This window comes from Marmota monax, unplaced genomic scaffold, assembly GCF_021218885.2.
Source record: "Marmota monax isolate L192 unplaced genomic scaffold, Marmota_monax_Labrador192_F-V1.1 WCK01_AAM20220418_F8-fsc00101, whole genome shotgun sequence".
Classification (NCBI taxonomy): Eukaryota; Metazoa; Chordata; class Mammalia; order Rodentia; family Sciuridae; genus Marmota; species Marmota monax.
Genome location: NW_026692786.1, coordinates 1,466,103 through 1,481,887, shown reverse-complemented (window position 1 = coordinate 1,481,887; position 15,785 = coordinate 1,466,103).

Below are 15,785 nucleotides of genomic sequence, written 5' to 3'. Positions count from 1 at the left end.
AACTGGAAAAACCAGTTCTTTAACATCAATATTGATTTATTGATTTATTTATTTATTTTTCTTTCCCCATAAATTTATTTTAAATTGACACATAATATTTGCACATATTTATGGGATCCAGTGTGATAATTTGATACATGTGTACAATTTATAATGATCAAGTCAGGATCATTAGCATTTCTGTCTCCTCAAACACTTACCATTTCCAAGAGTTGCAAACTCTTCTAGTTATTTTGAAATATATAATACTTTTTTTGTAGACTATAGAACAATAGAATAACTGTATTTTGGTGCTTGTTATCCAATCCTTCTTTATTCCCCCACTTTTCCTAGCCCCTAGTGACCACCATTCCACACTCTTATTTCTATAAAATCAACACTAATAGCTTCTGCATATGAGATAACCTGCAGTATATGTCTTCTTGTGCCTGACTTATTTCACTTAACAACATCCTCCAGTTCTAGCTATACTGCCACAAATGCCAGGATCCCATTATTTTTTATGAATTTTAAGCTCATACTCTCATACACACACACACACACTCACATGCACAGAATTGCAGACAAAGACATGCATTTGTACACATGCCCACACTGTTGGAAAAATATACAGTTTTAAGAAACAGTCTTCTCCTAACTGAGATCATCTTCACAAAGAGTAGAGAAAGCAAGCCTTTTATTGTGGATAAGCATTATGCATCCATTAACTTTCCCATGGGAATGATGACAGAACGAAATTTTAAAAAACCATTTACAGAGTTCTCAGCTAAAAGTTTCTAGATCCAAAGGCAAGAGATAAGCCAAAACATGCTGTGCATCAAGGGCAGACTGTTAAGATACAAATCACAATCACTATTTTGTGTGGTCAGCAGACACAACCTGTTACATACATGTTTTCTTTTTTCTTTTTAATTTTTTATTGTTGGTTGTTCAAAACATTACATAGTTCTTGATATATCATATTTCACACTTTGATTCAAGTGGGTTATGAGCTCCCATTTTTACCCCATATACAGATTGCAGAATTATATCAGTTACACATCCATTGATTTACATATTGCCATACTAGTGTCTGTTGTGTTCTGCTGCCTTTCCTATCCTCTACTACCCCCCCTCCCCTCCCCTCCCCTCCCCTCTTCTCTCTCTGCCCCCTCTACTGACATTCATTTGTCCCCCTTGTATTATTTTTCCCTTTCCCCTCACTTCCTCTTGTATGTACTTTTGTATAACTCTGAGGGTCTCCTTCCATTTCCATGCAATTTCCCTTCTCTCTCCCTTTCCCTCCCACCTTTCATCCCTGTTTTCACTATTGATTTAAATAAATAAATAACTCATAGTACCTAACTTCAAACCTTAGTACAAAGCTATAGTAATTAAAACATGGGTACTAGCATAAGGATAAACATAAATCAACTGAATAGGATAGGGAGCCCATATATAACTCTTACATACATAGTCAGTTTTCAACAAGGATGTCAAGGCCATCAAAAAGAAAAGGACAGGGGCTGGGGTTGTAGCTCAGTGGTAGAGCACTCGCCTAGCACGTGCAAGGCCCTGGGTTCGAACCTCAGCACAACATAAAAATAAATAAATAAAAATAAAGGCATTGTGTCCAACTACACCTAAAAAATATTAAAAAAAGGAAAAGAATGGTGTTTTCAAGAAATAGTGCTGAGAAAACTATATATATAAAAGAATGGAGTTGTGGGGTTGGGGTTGTAGTTCAGTGGTAGAGCGCTTGCCTCACGTGTGAGGCACTGGGTATAAACAAAAAATAAAGGTCCATTAATAACTAATAAAATATTTTTAAAAAGAATGGAGTTGCACTCTTACTGTTTACCATATGCCAAAATGAATTGAAAATGGATCAATTATCTTAATGTAAGAGCTAGAACTATAAAACTCCCAGAAAAATTTGGGAGATATTTTCATGACACTGGATTTGGCAACAGTTTTATGGGTATTGACATTGAAAGCAGAGGTAACATTAGATAAATTGACTTAATAAAAATTAAAAACTTTGTGCATCAAAAGATAGTATCCCATCCTTCTATTGTATGAGAGAAATTATTTACAAATGATATAGCTGATAAGAAGTTAATATCCAGAATATATTAACAACCCATAAAACAGTATTTGACATCAGCAAAATGGTGGACTTCACAACATCCAAGCCCTTTTATTTCCAAGAAGACATTTTTAAAAACCCTATAAGATATGTCAAGATCATTGTACTGTCATGTGTAACTAATTAAAAAAAAAAGATGTACAGTTCAAGTTTCTACTTACTAGAAAAAAAAACCTACAAAAACTAGCTAAAATAACCTTATTGGAATTGTTGAAGAAGGGAAAAGGCAGACTTTATTCAAAGGGGCTGCTATAATAGGGTTTTGTTGTAGGAGAGAAAGATTGGACTCAACTCCAAGGACAACAAGAATGAGAGATCAAGGATCAGGATGAGGGTCAAGCAGACAGAAAATTACAAAAAAGGAAACATCAGGGACAAAGGGAATTCTGACTAAACTGAATTGACAGATTATTGATTGCTAAAGGCAGACCAGGTTGATACAATATCAAGAGTTGGGGGGTTTGCAAAACGGACTCATCAGAATTCTTGCTAAAATCAGACTAAATGGACAAAGCCACTGGACTAAAAAAAGAACCCAGGGTTAGATCCTAGTTAGAGGTTCAGAGGACTTTGGACAAAGAGAGAAAATAGCAACCATGTAAATGTCCAATTAAGTAAAACCAGATCTTAGAAAGAAGGAAGTTTCCTGGCATGTGCATTCTTTTTACAGTTCATCATGCTATGGCATTGTTGTGGTCTGTAGGAGACAGCATTATAGTTTCCAATTCTCTTCTTTGAATTAGAGTAGCAGAGCAGATCTTATTGAAGTGTTATAACCTGTTGGGATTGCTAGAAAAACTGAGCTCTGCCTTGCCTAACTCAGATATTGGGTAGAAGAAACATCAGGCACTGCTTGGGAAAGCTTCAAGGAGACTCCCTGCAGACACAAGGAGGAAGAGAATACAGATGAAGGTCCCAAGTTAACCTGCGGTATGACCCTGGGAAATCAAGATATTTAAATGCAGGTGTGTATTCAAGGAAATCAGAAGACACGGAGACCCAGGCAAAATACATGTTCAGAAAAAATACCTGAAAACCTTAAACTTTTTCCTCACACTGGTCTCAAGTCTCAGAATATAACCAGCTGGTATTAAAGGGCTTCTATGGGAAGCCACTCTGAATGACCACGCCTTCCAGTCCTGAAGCACAAGGCTCTGACCAATCACTACATTTTGTGGTGACTTGGGTGTTGTCCCAGCGCAAATAGCAAAGTGGGTCTTAGGTGTAGGCATCACCTGTGGGGGTTGAGCTACACTCACCTATTCCTTTGTAATCCTATCCCTTGTCTCCTTTGAATGGCTTCTTACCAATAAAAGGGTTCATGATGTGCTCCTCTCTCTTTTCATGACCCCTAAGGTCAGAGGAGCTGTCATAGGACCCAAAGAAAAAGGTATTTCTCTCTCTTTCTGATTATTTCATGCAGCCCAGTTCACCTGAAGTGACCTTGAGTGTTTAGTCATGGAACACAACAGGCTTCCCTGGGAACACAGCCAGTTTGCAAGGACTGGAGAAGGGGATGTTTTCTGTTTCTTTCTTTTTTTTTTTTTCAGTGCCCAATTTTCATTGAAAAATCACAAGTCAAAGAAATAGGAAAACATGGCCTATTCAAAGGAAATAAATAAAGCATCAGAAACCACCTCTGAAGCAAGACAGGTATCAGACTTACTAGATGAAGAATTTTATAATTGTATTAAAGATGCTTGAAGGCATAAAGGAAGCACAAAGAATTATAGGATATCAGAAAAATAATAAATGAAATGAAAATATCAACAAAAGCTATATATTAGAAAAAAGAATCAAACAGAAATTTTGGAGCTGAAAAAATTCAATAATTGATTTTAAAAACTCACTAGAGAAGCTCAATAGTAGACTTGAGCAGGAAAAAAAATCATCAGACTTGAAGGTAGGACATTTGAGATTATTGAATATGAGCAGTAGAAAGTAAAAAAGAATGGAAATAGTGAACAAAGTCTAAGGGTTTTATAGGAAACCATCAGTGGATCATTATATGCATTATAGGAGTCCCAGAAGAATAGAAAGAGAAGGGATGGAAAAACTATTTAAAATTTTTTTTTGTAGTTGTAGATGGACAGAATACTTTATTTTATTTGTTTATTTTCATGTTGTGCTAAGGATCAAACCCAGTGCTGCACACATGCTAAGAAGCACTCTGCCACTGAGCTACAGCCCCAGCCTGAGAAAAATTATTTTAAGTAATATTTGCTGAAAACTTTCCCAGACTGAGGAAATAACATGGACCTACAGATCTAAGTTGTTTGATAAACTCGAAGATAAATTTGCAGAGATCCACATGAAGACATAATCAAATGCTGAATGTCAAAGACAAAGAGAAAAAATTGTGGTACTGGTAATTAAACCCAGGAGCACTTTTAATACTGAGCTATATACTCAACTGGTTTTATTCTGAGACAGGTTCTTGCTAAGTTGCCAAGGCTTGACCTCAATTTCTCAATTTTCCTGCCTCAGCCTTCCAAGTCTCTGGGATTATAGGACTCAACTCCCCAGCCCAAATGATTCTCCTGCCCCAAGCTCCCAAGAAGCTGGAACTATAGGCATGTACCACCATGTCAAGCTTACAAAGAGAATCTTGAAAACAACAAAAGAAAGATGACTTGTCTCCTACAAGGGATCCTTGGTAAAATCATCAGGTCATTTTGCAGCAGAAACCCTGCAGGTCAGAAGGCAGAAGTATAGTATGTGTAAAATGTTGCAGCTGGGCAGGTGGTACATACCTGTAATCCTAGCTACATGGGGGGCTTAAGCAGGAGGATCTCAAGTTTGAGGCCAGCCTTGGCAACTTAGTGAGACCTTGTCTTAAAATTAAAAAAATAAAAGGGTTGAGTTATTTCAAAGAGTCTGATCATTTTGAGGATGTAGCTCAGTGGTAGAGCACTTCTGGGTTCAATCCTCAGTACTGATGAATAATTAAATACATAAATAAATGTATTATGTGGAAAAAAACCCTTAATCAAGAATTCTGTATCTAGCACAGCTGTCCTTTGAAATGAGAGTAAGTTAAGACATTCCTTACAAATAGATATTCCCTTGAGAAATACTAAGTTCCTTCAAATTGAAATGAAAGGAAGCTAAAGAGTAACTCAACAGACACATGAAGAAATAAAGATCCATGGCAAATTTAAAAGACAGTATTTTATAATTGTGGCTTGTAACTTCAGTTTTTTTTTTCTAAACAACTTGAAAGGAAAATGTATAAAATAATTATAAACCACAAAAAGGCAAGTGCTGCTTGATATCACTTATGTGGAATTTATAAAAGTTAACTCATAAAAGTAGAGGGTAAATTTGTGGTTAGGAGGAAATGGGGGTGGGTAGGTTGGGGAGATGTTGCCTAAAGGATGCATGTTTTCAGTTAGAGAGGATCAGTTTAAGATATATCTATTGTACAGCTGGGCATGGTACACACTTGTAATCCCAGCAGTTTGGGAGGCTGAGGCAGGAGGAGTATAAGTTCAAATCTAGCCTCAGCAACTTAGCAAGGCCCTAAGTAACTCAGTGAGACCCTGTCTCTAAATAAAAGATAAAAAGGGCTGGGGATGTGGCTCAGCTGTTATATACAATATGGTGATGTAGTTTCATGAACTAATAAATCATTTCATTTTTATTGAAGCCATTTAGAGCAGAGTCGCCTGGAAGTGAGACTTCTACCGGACACACAGCAATTTGTCCTCAGTGTTATTACCTGATACCACTGGGTTCAGGAACAGCCATGTTTTAATCATGCTAAGGAAATTCTCTTGCCATAGCACAGCTCTGTTTTCCACAAAGACTAGTTCACAGAGAGGCCTGTCCATTAAGAAGAAAGATGGCTTCCAGCAACACAGCTCCCACCTCCTGGCTAATCAAACCCCAGGAAAAAGCCCCTCCTTCCTCACAATTCTAGCAGAAAGTCTTAATAATACTAATGGAATTGGCTCAGGGAACACAAGAAATTCCTGAACCAGTGGTTGTAGCTGCAGTTAGAGTGCTCTGATTGGCCAGATTTGAGGTGTGTGTTCAATAAATATCTGATGAATGAGAGTGTGAATAAATGAGCTGCTGCATGGATATACTATTTCTCTCACTGTTAGCAACAAAGTCCTCTTTGGATCATTCTGCATATCTACCAGGTCTGCTTAGGGCTTTTGAGGCTAAATGATTATAAATACCAGAGCCTGATGCATTAGTGCAAATCTCAATTAAGACAGGGGAATGAAAAAAAGAGACCAAAATGGACCTTCTTGCTGACATCTATAAAGCAAGACAACACCTTACATTATGAGTTACTTCAGAGTCTGAAAGTATCCAGCGAGGAATATTCAAAAGAGGGTCAACTTGTTCTCCAGGGTAATATAGAAAATTCTGAGTATTCATAGCTATTTCAATTTTTTGAGGAAATAATGACTACCCTGAAGCCATGAGGACTACAGGTAGAAGAGTACTTTGCTTCCTTGGATATCCTTTAAAAAGACAAAAACACCCCTAGACACTAAATCATTGAGCCATTTTCTTTATGTGTCTGGGTCCCTAAAACAAACAAATATAAATATTTCTTTGAGTTTTGAAATTCACAGGTACAGCTGCACTTAGGAAACTTAAAGGTGCAGAGGACCAGAGTTCAGCCTGAGGTTCAGTAAAGAACAAAGAAATAGGAAGACAATGATGTCAATCTAAATAAGGGGATTCAAGTGGTTTATGAAGAACAAGACTTTTCAGATGAACTGTTGAAAGGATGACACTGAAAAAGGTGTAGAGGTCTGGGGAAGGTGTCCCCTACTGGTTGAGGAAACAGGAAAATGTGTGCTACCATTTGTGAGGGGAGAAGTAGAATCTCAGGGCAGCCAGGACTCAGCCTAAAACAAAAGTTAATAGAACTTCCCGTCCATAACATGCACAGATCAAATGATGGGCACCCATGAGGTGGAAAACATCTCCCAAGCCCTAAAGTTAGCTTCTGAGTTAAAAATACCAGAGATGACCAGAGGCTAAGGTTGTGGAAAGAGTAAAAGGTCTCTTCACCTATGGAATGAAGGCTCTTTTACAGGAATTAACCATGGCTGACCACACAAAGAATTTGAACCCTGATGACTTATGTTTACCGATCATTATTTATATGCTTAAGTATGTGAACCCCATGTGACTTTTGTAGACTTTTACTCTCATTCCAGGCAGACCCTCCGTGTTGTCTGCAGTTAGGAGTCAGGAGTTATATTTAGGAAAAGAGGACCTGAGATCAGGTACCCAAGTACAACTCAGGGTGGTAGAGAGAATTTCATTAGAACTGTAGCACCAACTGATCAGATACCTATGTGCAATTCTGTCCCTGGAGGTTAAAGTTGGTATACTTTCCCCACCACATAGCTCTTAATATCTGAGGATACCTTTTTTCTTCCCAGAAAGTCTACCTAGGAGTTGTTCTATTCTTTTTTTAAAAAAATATTTATTTTTTTAGGTACAGATGGACACAACGCCTATTTATTTTTATGTGGTGCTGAGGATTGAATCCAGGGCCTCACCCATGCTAGGTGAGCGCTCTACCACTGAGCCACAACCCCAACCCCAGAGTTTTTCTGGTTTTTTTTTTTGAGAGAGAGAGAGAGAGAGAGAGAGAGAGAGAGAGAGAGAGAATTTTTAAATATTTGTTTTTTAGTTTTCAGTGGACACAACATCTTTATTTTATTTTTATGTGGTGCTAAGAATTGAACCCAGTGCCCCACCCATGATAGGCGAGTGCGCTACCGCTTGAGCCATATCCCCAGCCCCAGAGTTGTTCTATTCTTATCTGAAAGTTATAACTATTAGCTTAGGGAAGTATCTTCAGCCAGTATATAGGTTTTGCTGAATCAATTATATTCAAATTTTTATTTATTTATTTAAAAATATGTATTTGGTTGTTGATAAAACTTTATTTATATGTGGTGCTGAGAATCATACCCAGTCCTTCACATATGCCAGGCAAGTACATTACCGCTGAGCCCGAGCCCCAGCCCCAGCCCTCACATTTTTATTTTTAAATTAATTTCCTATGTCAAGCAACTTTTCCAAAGTCAAAATATTCCATGTACAACTTCAGTTTCTGGTCAAGTTGGAGAAACAGGAACTAGATTCACTCTCTTGCTGTAAAAAGCTATAAAGGCACACATAATATATGAAAAATAGTTCTGAATATATTGTGTGCCAAGCAAAGGACAGTGATCCCTGAGGGATGGGCACAAAGTAACTGAGCCCTACCATTGTCACATTTCTTTCTGCTGGAGAAAATACCAATGGGAAGGCAACCCAGATGGAATGTGAAAATCTCCTCAGGTGAGAGGATGGATTTACAAATATGGGGTGGGGGGACCGAGGCACCTGGCATTCACAGCCAGAACAACAGAGAAAACCCTACATGTGAGCACCTCAGAGATCTGCAAAGGGTCCCTTCCTGTCTTCATTCAAGAACCAATGAGCGTGTGAGGAAACTACCACAGAGCAGGAAAAGAACTATCAAAAAGACAAGTGAGGAGTTCCGGCTCCCGGAACCGTCCCAGAACCGCCCTGGCCCAGGGCTGCGGAGCCTGCGGAGGCTGCTTCTTGGACCCTGCGCCTATCAGAGCAGACACCAAGCACTAAGCAGCCGAATTCCGGCTCCCGGAACTGAGCCCGCGGGGACTGCTTCTTGGAGCTTACACTTATAGGAGCTTACACAGAGCACGGAGCGGCACTTCCCTGGCCCGGGGCTAGGAGCCCGTGGAAACTGCTTCTCGGTCCGGGTCCTGCTGAGGGCCGGTCAGGACTCACCCGTTGCTTTGGTTGCCCGGCAAGGGGAACGAAATGCTGCCATTCGCATAGGATACCAACATGGCAGAGATCTGATGTCAGCAGAAAGCGGCGGAGGAGAGAACTTCATCAATACCAGCGGTGACATAAGCAGTTGGTCTCCTGGTAGGGGGGGTGAGGCACAGTCACCCGAGTCTCCTCAATTTGTCGTCGAGCCAGAGGGGAGGAGCCGGGCCGCCGCCAGTGCCCGGAGCAGGCCCAGCGGCTCGCCAGCGTGGTGACCGCGTGACCCCAATTGAGAGGGGGCGGAGCGGAGCCGCCACCCGCACCCGCAAGGTGGGCAGACCCGCGACCCAGTGGTACATGGGCGTGGTAGGAGGGGCAGGGCAGAGCCGCCGTTCGCGTTTGCAAGGTAAACAGACCTGTGACAGCCTGGCGGGTCAGGCCCAGTGGCCTGCCAGTGTGGTACACACGTCACCCCAACTGGAGTAGGGGCAGAGCAGATCCTTCTCCCACACCCGGATCAGGCCCTGCCTGTGTGGTGGTCACGTGACCCCAATTGGAGTGGGGGCGGAGCGGAACCGCCACCCGTGCCCGCAGGGTGAGCAGACCAGTGATCAACCTGCAGATCAGGCCCAGGGGTCTGCAGGCGTGGTAGGAGGGGCAGGGCAGATCCGCCGCCCGCGCCTCCAAGGTAGGCAGACCTACAACAGACCGGCGGATCAGGCCCATGAGCCTGCCAGCGTGGTACAAACACCACCCTAATTGGAATAGTGGCAGAGCAGAGTCGCCGACCGTGCCAGGAACAGGCCCAGCGTCCTGCAGGCGGGGTAGTCACGACACCCCAATTGGAGTAGGGGCAGAGCAGAGCCTCCACCCGTGCCCTAAAGGTGGGCAGATCTGCGACCGACCAGCAGGACAGGCCCAGTGGCCTGCCGGTACGACAGACATGTCACCCCATTTGGAGTAGGGGCAGAGTAGAGCCGCCTCCCGCGCCTGCAGGGTAGGCAAACCTGCAACCGACCGGCGGATCAGGCCCGGTGGCCAGCCGGCGTGGTACACTCGTCACCCCAATCGGAGTAGGGGCAGAACAGAGCCGCCGCCAGCTCCCAGAACAGGCCCAGTGACCTGCCGGCGTGGTAGCCACGACACCCCGATTGGAATAAGGAGAGAGCAGAGCCACCGCCCGCACCTGCAGGAAAGATATGCAAGCAGTATGAAAAGACAAGGAAAGAAAGGACCACAAGCAATGCAGGTCAACGCAACTTTAGAAGAGGTAACAGCTGCAGCAGATGGAATGTCAGATAAAGAATTCAGGATATACATGCTTCAGATGATCTGGAGTATCAAGGAAGACATTAAACAGCAAAATCAGACAATGAAAGATCACTTCGACAACGAATTACACAAACAAATCCAGGAAGCAAAGGATCAACTATACAGGGAGATAGAGGTTATAAAAAACAAACAAACAGAAATCCTAGAAATGCAGGAAGCAATAAACCAACTTAAAAACTCAATGGAGAATACTACCAGCAGAGTAGAACACTTAGAAGATAGAACATCAGACAATGAAGACAAAGTATTTCAACTGGAAAAGAACATAGACAGCTCAGCAAGACTGTTAAGAAACCATGAGCAGAACATCCAAGAAATATGGGATAACATTAAGAGACCAAACTTAAGAGTCATTGGGATACAGGAAGGTACAGAGCTCCAAACCAAAGGAATGAGAAGTCTATTCAATGAAATAATACAAGAAAACTTCCCAGACTTGAAGAATGAGACAGAATCCCAAATCCTAGAAGCCTACAGGACGCCGAATGTGCAAAATCATAAGAGATCCACACCTAGACACATTATAATGAAGATGCCCAACATACAGAATAAGGAGAGAATTTTAAAAGCTACAAGAGAAAGGAAGCACATCACATTTAGGGGTAAGCCAATCAGGATAACAGCTGATCTTTCAACACAGACTCTGAAAGCTAGAAGATCCTGGAATAACATATTTCAAACACTGAAAGAAAATGGGTTCCAACCAAGAATTGTGTATCCAGAGAAATTAAGCTTCAGGATGGAGGATGAAATTAAAACCTTCCACGATAAACAAAAGTTTAAAGAATTCGCAGCTAGAAAACCATCTCTTCAAAACATCCTCGCCAAAGCATTACAGGAAGAGGAAATGGAAAATAACAATGAAAACCAACAGTGGGAGGTAGGACAGTAAAGGGGGGGGAAATAATCAAAGAGGAAAACAAACCATGTTTAGTAACAGAAATAAACAAATATGGCTGGAAGAACAACCCATATCTCAATAATAACCCTAAATGTTAATGGCTTAAACTCACCAATTAAGAGACACAGGCTAGTAGAATGGATCACAAAACAAGACCCAACAATATGCTGCCTACAGGAGACGCATTTGATAGGAAAAGACATACATAGGCTGAAGGTGAAAGGTTGGGAAAAATGATATCACTCATATGGACTTCGGAAACAAGCAGGAGTGTCCATACTCATATCAAATAAAATAGATTTCAAGCCAAAGTTAATCAAAAGAGATAAAGAGGGACACTACATACTGCTTAAGGGAACCATACACCAACAAGACATAACAATCATAAATATTTATGCCCCAAACAATGGTGCAGCTATGTTCGTCAAACAAACTCTTCTCAAGTTCAAGAGTCTAATAGACCACCATACCATAATCATGGGAGACTTCAACACACCTCTCTCGCCACTGGACAGATCTTCCAAACAAAAGTTGAATAAGGAAACTATAGAACTCAATAACACTATTAATAACCTAGACCTAATTGACATATATAGAGTATACCACCCAACAACAAGCAGTTACACTTTTTTCTCAGCAGCACATGGATCCTTCTCAAAAATAGATCATATACTATGTCACAGGGCAACTCTTAGACAAAATAAAGGAGTAGAGATAATACCATGCATCTTATCTGATCATAATGGAATGAAACTGAAAATCAACGATAAAAGAAGGAAGGAAAAAGCATACATCACTTGGAGAATGAACAATAGGTTACTGAATGATCAATGGGTTATAGAAGACATCAAGGAGGAAATTAAAAAATTCTTAGAGATTAATGAAAACACAGACACAACATATCGGAATCTATGGGACACATTGAAAGCAGTTCTAAGAGGAAAATTCATTGCATGGAGTTCATTCCTTAAAAAAAGAAAAAACCAACAAATAAATGATCTCATACTTCATCTCAAAATCCTTGAAAAAGAAGAGCAAAACAACAGCAAAAGAAGTAGAAGGCAAGAAATAATTAGAATCAGAGCTGAAATTAATGAAATTGAAACAAAAGAAACAATTGAAAACTAAAAGTTGGTTCTTTGAAAAAATAAACAAAATCGACAGACCCTTAGCCATGCTAGCGAAGAGAAGAAGAGAGAGAACTCAAATTACTAGCATACGGGATGAAAAAGGCAATATCACAACAGACACTTCAGAAATACAGAAGATACAAATTAGAAGATAGAGAAGGCACAGATAAATTTCTTAAGTCATATGATCTGCCCAGATTGAGTCAGGAGGATATAGAAAACCTAAACAGACCAATATCAATTGAGGAAATAGAAGAAACCATAAAACCTCTAAAATCTGGAACAAGACAGGGATGCCCTCTCTCACCACTTCTGTTCAACATAGTTCTCGAAACACTGGCCAGAGCAATTAGACAGACAAAAGAAATTAAAGGCATAAAAATAGGAAAAGAAGAACTTAAATTATCACTATTTGCAGATGATATGATTCTATACCTAGCAGACCCAAAAGGCTCTACAAAGAAACTATTAGAGCTAATAAATGAATTCAGCAAAGTGGCAGGATATAAAATCAACATGCATAAATCAAAGGCATTCCTGTATATCAGCGACAAATCCTCTGAAATGGAAATGAGGACAACCACTCCATTCAAAATATCTTCAAAAAAAAATAAAATACTTGGGAATCAACCTAACAAAAGAGGTGAAAGACTTATACAATGAAAACTACAGAACCCTAAAGAGAGAAATAGAAGAAGATCTTAGAAGATGGAAAAATATACCCTGTTCATGGATAGGCAGAACTAACATCATCAAAATGGCGATATTACCAAAAGTTCTCTATAGGTTTAATGCAATGCCAATCAAAATCCCAACGGCATTTCTTGTAGAAATAGATAAAGCAATCATGAAATTCATATGGAAAAATAAAAGACCCAGAATAGCAAAAACAATGCTAAGCAGGAAGTGTGAATCAGGCGGTATAGTGATACCAGACTTCAAACTATACTACAGAGCAATAGTAACAAAAACAGCATGGTACTGGTACCAAAACAGGCGGGTGGACCAATGGTACAGAATAGAGGACACAGAAACCAATCCACAAAACTACAACTTTCTTATATTTGATAAAGGGGCTAAAAACATGCAATGGAGGAAGGATAGCATCTTCAACAAATGGTGCTGGGAAAACTGGAAATCCATATGCAACAAAATGAAACTGAATCCCTTTCTCTCGCCATGCACAAAAGTGAATTCAAAATGGATCAAGGAGCTTGATATCAAATCAGAGACGCGCCGTCTGATAGAAGAAAAAGTTGGCTACGATCTACAGTCTGTGGGGTCGGGCTCCAAATTCCTCAACAGGACACCCATAGCACAAAAGTTAATAACTAGAATCAACAAATGGGACTTTTAATCAAACTAAAAAGTTTTTTTCTCAGCAAAAGAAACAATAAGAGAGGTAAATAGGGAGCCTACACCCTGGGAACAAATCTTTACTCCTCACACTTCAGATAGAGCCCTAATGTCCAGAGTATACAAAGAACTCAAAAAATTAGACAATAAGAGAACAAACAACCCAATCAACAAATGGGCCAAGGACCTGAACAGACACTTCTCAGAGGAGGACATACAGACAATCAACAAGTACATGAAAAAATGCTCAACATCTCTAGCTGTCAGAGAAATGCAAATCAAAACCACCCTAAGATACCATCTCACTCCAGTAAGATTGGCAGCCATTAAGAAGTCAAACAACAACAAGTGCTGGCGAGGATGTGGGGAAAAGGGTACACTTGTACATTGCTGGTGGGACTGCAGATTGGTGCAGCCAATTTGGAAAGCAGTATGGAGATTTCTTGGAAAGCTGGGAATGGAGCCACCATTTGACCCAGCTATTCCCCTTCTTGGTCTATTCCCTAAAGACCTAAAAAGAGCATGCTACAGGGACACTGCTACATCGATGTTCATAGCAGCACAGTTCACAATAGCAAGACTGTGGAACCAACTTAGATGCCCTTCAATAGACGAATGGATAAAAAAAATGTGGCATTTATACACAATGGAGTATTACTCTGCATTAAAAAATGACAAAATCATAGAATTTACAGGGAAATGGATGGCATTAGAGCAGATTATGCTAAGTGAAGCTAGCCAATCCCTAAAAAACAAATGCCAAATGTCTTCTTTGAATATAAGGAGAGTAACTAAGAACAGAGTAGGGACGAAGAGCAGGAGAAGAAGATTAACATTTAACAGGGATGAGAGGTGGGAGGGAAAGGGAGAGAGAAGGGAAATTGCATGGTAATGGAAGGAGACCCTCAGGGTTATACAGTGGAGGAGGTAGAGAGAGAGGAGGGGAGGGGAGGGGAGAGGTGGGGAGGGGGGAGGGTGGAGGATGGGAAAGGCAGTGGAGCACAACAGACACTAGTATGGCAATTTGTAAATCAATGGATGTGTAACTGATGTGATTCTGCAATCTGTGTATGGGGTGAAGGTGGGAGTTCATAACCCACTTGAATCAAAGTGTGGAATATGATATGTCAAGAAATTTGTAATGTTTTGAACAACCCACAATAAAAAATTAAAAAAAAAAAAGACAAGTGAGAGCTGGGAGTGGTGGCATGCCTGTAATCCCAGCGACTCAGGAGGCTTAGGAGGTCACAAATTTGAGGCTATCTGGGCAACTTAGTGAGATTCTACATCCAAAAAAAAGAAAAAGAAAAAGAAAAAGAAAAATTTCCAGATAGCACAAATGCCCCCAATTACTGTCTGTTCTACTATCAAAATAGAGAAACCTTTCAATTCATATAGCATCATTAAAATTCTCCAGAATTTCATCACAGCAATGGGAAAATTAGCCCTAAATGAAACACTTCTCTGGTCTTTCCTAAAAAAGCTTAAGTCCCAAAAGGACATGCTTTCCAAGCAATGTCCAATTGCTTCCCAATTGCTTAACCGTATTTTAAAACAAAGCTAAAGAACATTTACAAGAATATAAACTTTCAAACCACAATATCTGACATGCAATAAAAAATAAACGGATATATAGAAGCAGGAAAATAAATCCAAAATGAGATGAAAAAGCAATCAATCAAAATAGGCTCAGAGTGACAAAGGCAGTGAAACTGGAAGACATTAAAGCAAAAATGTAAAGGGCCCTGGATTCAATCCCCAGTACCCCCCCCCCAAAAAAAAAAAAAAGTGAAACTAGCAGATCAGAGAGCTATAGAAATATTTGAATAATCAGTTCTACACAGGAAAAGGCTTATATGGAAAAGTAGGTATCAATGCTGATCCAGATCATTGGCAAATGAATCAAATGGCCTCCAAAGTTCTTGATTTTTATTATTTGAATATTGTGCAGTCTTGCAATTGTGTCAATAGCAATGGTGACTCTTTTGTGCAAATCTCTATTGGTGTATAGAATCCCAAATTCCAAGGAGTTTAAAGGGAAAAATTTGAACTGCATTCTAGTCCATTGTAAGTGGAACAAAAAAATATGAGCGACCTAAAAAATATTCTGTGATTAGGCTGGGGTTGTAGTTCAAGTGGTAACTTGCCTAACGTG